We start from the raw sequence: 9450 nt of genomic DNA, 5'->3' as shown, positions 1-9450 counted from the left end.
GACCCTTCTTACAAGAAAGTTTATGTGTTCTATGTGATTACATTCCTAAAATATTGATCATAAAGCAAAATACAGGGACCTTTTTCAGTCTTTCAGAACATCTAGGACAGTCATCCAAAACTACACACATTCTTGAAACACTCGGTATGGGAATGATACTGTGAGTACAGATGTTACAGACTATTATTAGGAAACTTTCCAAACTTAATTGCAGGAAAAATGTTAGGTTTTTTTAATGTCAGGAGGATTTCTGCACATAATATAAAGCAACAATAGATAAATCAAGTGCTTTTGTGCAATTTGTTCAATTTATAAAAAAACCCCAGGCATATAAACAAAACATGACTAATGTTTCCAATAGTTAAAACAATGTAGATATAATGCATTAACTATTTTACTTTATCATATTATTTTAAGAACTGCTTATTAAAATACAGGAAGTAAATACTAATTAAATCACTTGCATTTTATTAGGGGGTGATATTTTAATTTTAAATATTTCTTTTGAAGCTTTTTACTTGTCCACCAAAAAAACTCTATCTTGTATTTGGATAAGTAATTTCTATTTATTTACCTCAGTGCACTTGCACTCTTTCCACCCCTCATCATTATCATCCTTCCCCCCTGCTCCTTATCCATACCCCAGTTAAATTAATTTTTTTCTCTTCAACGGCATTTAGCTCCTAAAGAAATATCAAACACTACTTGCTTACAACTTTGGAACTATTTATAGCTCTATCTCCTGTGCTCTGTTCTCTATTTATTTTCAGTATAGGTTGATCTATGAATACCCATGTGTTATTGAAGATAGCATCAGCTGAACATTTTGCGCTGGCCACTTTATTATTGCATGAGCATTTCCCTATGCCAATAAAAGTTATATTCAAAAATCTGCAGACTGAGGTGTGGCAGCTTCCACGCCTTGCTGAAATGAAGAAATAAACCTGTGAGAGTCATTCACAGGCAACCAAGTTACAGTCAATCAACTAATGATCACTTTTCCTGTGAGCCTATTACGGGCACCCCGCATGAACGAGTATGAAATAATGTCACTTACTGTATCTGAGGCAGACGACAGCTGAAGCAAGGGGAAACAGTGAAGGTAATCTCCCAGGAAAGTATTTTCAGCTTCACAGTGTGTGCTTTTAAAATAAACCAAGTGTGGTAGACAAACCTTGGCAAATTAAAATGCAAGGATCTCTTCTGTTCCAGAAACCACGCAACTATGACGAGAATTTTACATGGAGATCTTAAGGTGTGTTATGTCAGCTGAAGGTTTTTATTTTAAATTAAATACCACTGAAGTGTTTGATGGGCGTGCATGAAAGGAAAGTTTTTCTTTCTGATTTAACTTTCTATGTCTAAAGTCTATAGCCCAGATCCCCATCAGCATCACTTCCAATAAGAGGAAAGGATCCATGCCAGTCTACACCACATGATGATCTACCTCCTGCTCCTTCTCCCAAAATTATATCGGATATTTAGAACCAGTTATTCCATTTAGTTCTCCAAATAAAAATATCGTACAACAATTCCTATGCAACTGTGATTGTTTTAATATCTCAGTGTCTATAAAAAAAAATTTGGTGGAGGCCACACATGGAATATATTAGATTACTTCCCTTTACCATATTAAAATACTATAAAAGTATCTATTACTCTAGTCCCTAAAGATTCGGTTTACTTTCCTTTAATAGTTAATATAATCAAGTATATCCTAGAACCCTACACTCAGTTTGCTAAAATTCATTTGTTCTGCCACCATGTTTTGATAAGACTGTCACAATGTAATTTTTTATTATATTTGCAGTTGTTCATATCACTCTCAGAGGTATGCACGCTCATCTCATGTGCACACCCCGATGAGAGGTGCATAAAAGCTCAATGCTCAATTAATAACTTGTTGCTAGTTGTAAACCACACCCTTAGTTGCTTAATACTTGGGGAAGGAGGGGGTGGTGAAGAAGAAGGGTCTGCTTGCATGACAAGCAAGAGGTAAACCAAGTTAGGCAGCAAAAACTACGAGTAGGGAAGCGACTCCGAGCTCGGCCTTTCAAAAAGAATTAGATGTCTCTGCCTGGGCTGAAGGGAACTGGCTGGGAAACAGCTTCAGGTCAGCTTCTATCTGATCTGAATCAGGTATTTGAACCTCACCCTCCCACTCAGAAAAACACTTTATCCATAGTTAAATTACAGGTTAGGATCAAGAGCCATCAGTACCTTGACTAAAAATTTCAGAATTTTTATGCTTTCCTGGCATCTGAGAAACAGAACTTTCAAAATGACATCATGCTAATCACAGACACAGAACGAAACAATTTTTTAGCTACCCTTAGAGAATGGAAAACAGGAAGGTCGGATCAAAAATGAAATCCCAATAATGGGCCTCACACAGGATCCCAACCTGGGGAGGGACCCCCATGCAGGCTAGTGGGGGTAGTACTTAGCTAGTACTAGTTTCATTATTATTCCTATTATGTAATGGTCCCTATGCAAATTATTACATTTCATGTGAAATCATTACATTTTCATTAGTGCGGAAGCTGATACTCAATACTGCCAAACCCTCGGCCGTTCTGACAGCAGGCACTGCACAGCCTTCAGCTGCGGCTTTCGCTACAAACTCAGATCGTCCATGCGACACGGGTGGTAGAGGAAAAAGGATTTTGGTAACACCGGTTTTCCCTGAGTGTTTAAAGAGAGCACTGAGGACCTCCTTATATATCTAGGTTTTGGCTTTGTGCTTTTTTTTAATGGAGATGCAGATTCAGTAGTTGCTGCATTCTCTTGTTCAGAATGGTTCCTGTTTTCCTCAGATCACGGAAGGCTGCGTATGGAGTGCCTGAAGTCAGCAACCTTAATATCATTAATGCCAATATTTTTGAAAATCCTCTATGTCATGGCTATTATACATTACATATAAATATGTATTGCTGCAAGCAGATGGTTAGTTTTCATTGTCTGTTGCTACGTTTTTCTTTCTCATAATCATAAAAATGATGGCTTTATTGCTTTGCAATTGTACTGCTAATTCATGACACTGCCTAATTGTTATTGTATTACTGAAATAACTATCTAAAATCTTCAAAAATGCATGAAATTTCAAAATCATAAAAATTTTACATAAAAGCAAAACCTTGCTGTTAGTTCAAAACGGAATGTAAATTTCAGATATTTGGCACCTGCATTGTTTCTTCTGCCTGAGCATAAGGATGAAATTTATTTTAATACACTGTTTCTCATACAAATTTTAGAAATCGGAAAGCAGATATGATTAATAAAACCAATTTTGAGTGAAATTACAATGCCTACTGAATGCCTTCTTGGGCACGTAGGCAATGACAAATCAATTTCTAGTGTGCTTCATGACAGCTGAAAGTAGCTGTGCAATACTTAAGCTGAAGCAGTTTAATTAAACCTTGGCATTTTAACAGAATAAAAGAAAATTAACTATCCTATTTCATTTCCCTATAGTGTAAACAGAGTGCATGACAGGCATCTGTGAGATATATAATTAATCCCACTAGTCAAAAAAGACTTTCAAGGATAGTTATGAAGACTTCAGCTCATATATACAATAAAGTTTATATCCCAAAGATGCTCATTAGGTACCCCTCAAATTACTTAATGGGATGATTTATTGTTGTGTACACTGTGAAAGAGAAATGTATGGCTATATATTTAAGTAGATGCATTATACTATGTATTTGTAACTTCAAAGAAAGATGACTAAAAGGAAGATAGGAAAACAAGAAGTAATGGCACCTAACAAAACAGGAGAAAAGGGCTGCAAAGCACATTGCATGTACTGCAAAAACTGGGTCTAAGAAAGGAGTTGTACCTTTCATTACATTTTTATAAAATATATAACAAAATACTTTTTCATTGGTTTGAAATAAGCATCAGTGAAGTACAGAAAAGCACAGCAATTTTGCTAATAACATTGAATGACATCAAAGTATGTTATTGAACTGCAATTTATGTTTAAATTGATTTTAATAAAGCAGGCAATTCATAATCAAGCCAATTTTCAATTAAGTGATAACTGAATGGTGACAGCAGGGTGACATACTACTGCACAGTGAAGTAGAAGCAGCAGAAAGGGGAAAAAGTTTCCATGATATATCCTGAAGTGAAGAAAGAAACAAGCATTTAACAAGTTTTCAGCTATCCAGGAAACATTTACTGCAGTTTGAGATCCTGGCCTCCAGCTGCCACCCCAGAAAGACAGTCATCTCCCACAAATCCTATCTCACATCTGTTAGATCCCATGGCTGCCTTGGGTATGCTAGAGCAGACCATGCTCAATTAGTTGTGTAAGCAAAGGAATCAAGTCCCAGATCCCCACTGATGATAATGGAAGCTTAAACCTTTAGTTTAGTTAGATATATATGGGCACTTGCACAAAGGTTTCTTAATCATAGAGTCATAGAATCATAGAATGGTTTGGGTTGGAAGGGACCTTAAAGATCATCTGGTTCCAACACCCCTGCCATGAACCTGACCAGGCTGCTCAAAGCCTCATCCAGCCTGGCCTTGAACACTTCCAGGGATGGGGCATCCACAGCTTCTCTGGGCAACCTGTTCCAGTGTCCCACCACCCTCACAGTGAAAAATTTCGTCCTAATATCTGATCTAAATCTCCCCTCTTCCAGTTTGAAGCCATTACTCCTCATTCTATCACTACATGCCCCTGTATAAAGTCCCTCTCCAGCTTTCTTATAAGCACCCTTCAGGTACTGGAAGGCTGCTACAAGGTCCCCCCGGAGCGTTCTCTTCTCCAGGCTGAACAACCCCAACTCTCTCAGCCTGTCCTTATAGCAGAGGTTCTTCAGCCCTCTGCTTATCTTTGTGGCCCTCCGCTGGACTCAAATTTCAAACTGAATCCCACCCTTAGAACTGGAGCAAAAAACAAATAATGGGTATAAGCAGATGCCCACATACAAATGTCTAATGTCATTTGAGATGTCTTAGGTTGTCCAAGAAATTCATATGGGGCTGGCAAAATGACAAAGGACATAGAGGGAAGCTGCATACTGCTGAAATGGCAGCTGAATGCCAGGTAAGATCATTGAATCATAGAAACGTAGAATCATAGGGTTGGAAGGGACCTCTGGAGATCATCTAGTCCAACCCCCCTGCCAGAGCAGGGTCACCCAGAGCAGGTTGCACAGGAACGCGTCCAGGTGGGTTTTGAATGTCTCCAGAGACGGAGACTCCACCACCTCTCTGGGCAGCCTGTGCCAGTGCTCTGCCACCCTCAGGGTAAAGAAGTTCCTCCTCATGTTTAGGTGGAACTTCCTATGCTCAAGTTTGTGCCCATTACCTCTTGTCCTGTCCCTGGGCACCACTGAAAAGAGCCTGGCCCCATCCTCCTGACACCCACCCTTTAAGTATTTATAAGTGTTGATAAGGTCCCCCCTCAGCCGTCTTTTTTCCAGACTGAAGAGACCCAAATCCCTCAGTCTTTCTTCATAAGAGAGGTGTTCGAGTCCCCTAATCATCTTGGTAGCCCTTTGCTGCACCCTCTCCAGCAGTTCCCTGTCCTTCTTGAACCGGGGAGCCCAGAACTGGACACAGTACTCCAGGTGTGGCCTCACCAGGGCAGAGTAGAGGGGGAGGATGACCTCCCTCCACCTGCTGGCCACACTCTTCTTGATGCACCCCAGGATGCCCTTGGCCTTCTTGGCCACAAGGGCACATTGCTGGCTCGTGGTCATCCTGTTGTCCACCAGGACTCCCAGGTCTCTTTCAGCTGAGCTGCTCTCCAGCAGGTCAGCCCCCAACCTGTACTGGTGCATGGGGTTATTCCTCTGCAGGTGCAGCACCCTACACTTGCCCTTGTTGAATTTCATAAGGTTCCATAAGATACCCTTAGGGCACATCAAAGAGCACTGGCCCCTGCAGGTAGCCAACTGACGTGACTCTTAAAACAACATTTGCATGGGTATTAGGTGCCTGAGACAAAACTGCACCTGAAAAATCTTCTCTCTGATGCATCTAATCTTACGGGGTACCTGATTTGATGTAAAGCTCTCTAGTCTCCAACAGTTCTGCACCTACATGTACTCAGAACAACTCAGCTTCCACAGCTCAGTGACAAGATCCCACCTGAGTTTAAGTGAAATGGATCAAGCAGCCCAAAGGACCCAACTCGGTCTGTACAGAGCACTCCTAGTGCTTCTACTAAAGACACAGGAAAAGTGGTGTCTCTTCTTCTCCCAGTATGTTACAGAAATAAATGGACAGTTGGCTCCATCATCACTTAGGAATATATCCAATAATGTGTTTATGCAAATAAAGTTGAATTGATCAGCAGATACAGGAAAGATGGAGACAAACTCTTCTTGGAGGTGCACACGGGTAAGATGAGAGGAAACAGACACAGATTGGAACATGGGAAATTCTGATTAGATATTAGGGAAAAAAAATAATCTTGAGGATTATCCAATCTAGGAACAGGTTGCCCAGAGAGGTTGTCTACAGACTTGGAGGTGTTCAAGACTCAGCTTGACAGCCTGGAGCAACCTGACCTAATTAGACCTGCTTTGAGCAGGGAATGGACTAAGACAACCTCCAGAGCTCCTTTTTGATCTGAACTACTCTATGCTTCTATGAAGGCAATTTTAAGCATACAGCTTCAGATATACATATACTTAATTCCCCCTAGAATGCATAGGATTTCAGTTAATCCTCATAAGTAATGGAGATTCTAGTTACCAGCATGAAATACAGGAACCTGCATTAGGTAACTAAGTGATACAGAATGCCCAAACAAAGATAGGATTCCCCTAAAAAAATGCAAAATGACATATAGGTTAATCAGAGAGCTAAGAAACACTGCCCACAGAAGGATATCTAAACTTTCTTTCTTTCACTGCTCACCAGATCTAAAGAATGAAACTAATATGCTCACAAACTCAACCGCGGAAATGCAGGTCCTAGAAATAAAAAGTTAAGCAGGAACTAAGTTTATGCCCTTCATAACACTGAAGGTTGAAAAGTTGAAGGAGAATTGGGAGTAGTGGGGGTTTACAGGAGATTTGGAAATGTTTTCCCACTTTATGCCTGTATAAGCAACTCTTACTTTTTATTATATTCATTCTAAATGAATTTATATTTTGCAAAGAAATTTTATATCCTGCACTAGCTACACAGAAGCAAAACCTATTTGGTTGTCCTTTTGGATGTCATAACTGTTTTTTGTTTAAGAAAAATTATGTATGTTTAATATTAAAGTAAAGGCTGAGACACTTTTTTTTTAAACAGAGAAAATACGTTAAAGTGGGATTTAATAGTGGCTTTCTTCATGACTATTTCATGCCAATTACTGTTACTGCATATTCTTGTATTTACCTGGAACTGGGCTTTAATTGCAGAGGTAGCTGCAATTCTAAAGTAGCTATTTTATTCTGGCTGCCATTTGCTACAATTCCTTCTTTTTCAGTGGGAAAATACGTCTGCCTCTTTATTGTGTTTCAGAACAGCAGAAACAAGACTAAGCTAGTATATTTTCTTATGAGTTGTAAGTGATCTGTCACACTGGAATCTATCTGAACTTTGTAAGAACATACAGTAGAAATTCTTCTATGAGCACATAAGGGAGAATTCGGAGTGTACTGCATCACTCACCTCTCATGGAAGAATAAACCTCTAAATATCAGTGTAGTCTCTAGATTAGAAGGTGAAAGTTGCTTTGATTAGGCATAAGCAATTCTGAAAGACTCCAAATTGTATGAAGACTTCATAACAGTCCAAATTTTTCTTGTTTTAGTCAGAACAGAAACAATGGCACAGGACAGATGGCACATCACTATTCCATGTGTGAGATTGTGGCATAAAACCTGATGCACTTGTCATGAATCCTATACTAATTCTCATTAACTATTCTAAATGGTTTTATCTTTAGGGACTACCAAGGAACTTCTCTACACATTACTGTACATAAACTAATGGTCTGCTCTGTAAATATTTAACCATGTATATAACTGAATATATGCAGTACAACAGCTCAAGTGAGTGGTACAGATTCCTAACAGCCTACAAATAGGGTAGAATTCATGACATATTCATGCTAGTACTACTATGTATTAATTTGCCTCTGTATTGATTGTTGTAATGAACAATATTTGGTTTCTTTATATTTATTTACTTTCCTTGTGCTCCTTACAGGGACACGTGTTATCTGTATTCTTAAAAGTAAAAAATAAGTGAAACAGAAATGCACATAACAATATAAACTAAACTTAAAATTTTATGACAGATGTAACACATGATAGCAGAAGTAATTACAGCACAACTACTGCACAGTAAAAGAATGATGTAAAATAACATTTCAATGTAGTGGCATAGCTGAAGCACTAGATTTATTATTACCATTACCTTTACCCATTACTTGGTACATTTAAAATACATACAGTGGGCATGCATTCATCTGGATGACACAAGAATTAGTAAGTTAATAAAAAAAAAAGATTCCTCTTTGGGACTATATGATGTTTTTGCTGAAGTTTGAATAACAGCACAAAAGAAAATTCAAAAGTACTGATTACCACTATAAAGACCCCAAGGAATTCACGTTTCCCTATATAGTGTCCTGGAAGACCTGAAAATAGACCTGAAAATAAAATTGTTATGCTACATGCATGCCCATAGCACTTTGGCAAGAGACAGAGTACAATTTAGAGAGAAAAAAAAACAACAAAACAAACAAAAAACATTGTTAACGATGTTGTAAACCCGGTTTTCAGAAGGACATTAAAAAACTTGTTTAAAACTACTGCTAGAATACCTGTAACAGAGATTTATCTTCTTTGTACAACTACAGAAATAAAGATTCTAGTAAGTACAGGAGATAAATCCATTTAAAAAAAAAGCAAACAAGTAAGTCTTAGTTGTTGTATTTACCCGGTTTAAATATAATACACTATTTAACATGTATGATTGTGAAACAATTACTTTTTCAATCAATTGCCACTGTACAATTGCTTTAGAATAACACTTTCATGCTCCTGAACCACCTTTACCATGATACTACTAAAACACTTATCCAACTATAATGTATCACTGACTGATTTTATTTACGCAGATAGAATTTAAAAAAATAATTTTTTTAAAATTAAAAAAATTGCAGTCAATGTGTGCCCTACTGAAACAAGATGTGTTATAATAGAGGTTATTTTAATGAATAATTCCTTATTCAGAACTGCAATATGGCATTTAAAACCTAATTAGTTTGTCCCTTTCTCCACAGATAGAGGAAAAAAAATAGCAACTGAGAAGAAAATAATACAATATAAACTGTTACAGAACTGGTAGAAATGAGAACTGTGTACGCTCCACTGACAGTGCACTCATATTGGTCAGTTCTAAAAGGCGTAAAAAGACAAGCAAAATATGTAGTCTGAAATAATTATAGTAAAATTCCATTGAAGCAGGGAATCTTTGAAA

This window comes from Larus michahellis, chromosome 1 (genome assembly GCF_964199755.1).
Source record: "Larus michahellis chromosome 1, bLarMic1.1, whole genome shotgun sequence".
NCBI classification, from domain to species: Eukaryota; Metazoa; Chordata; class Aves; order Charadriiformes; family Laridae; genus Larus; species Larus michahellis.
The sequence above is the reverse complement of the archived record's forward strand: the minus strand, read 5'-3'. Positions refer to the sequence as shown.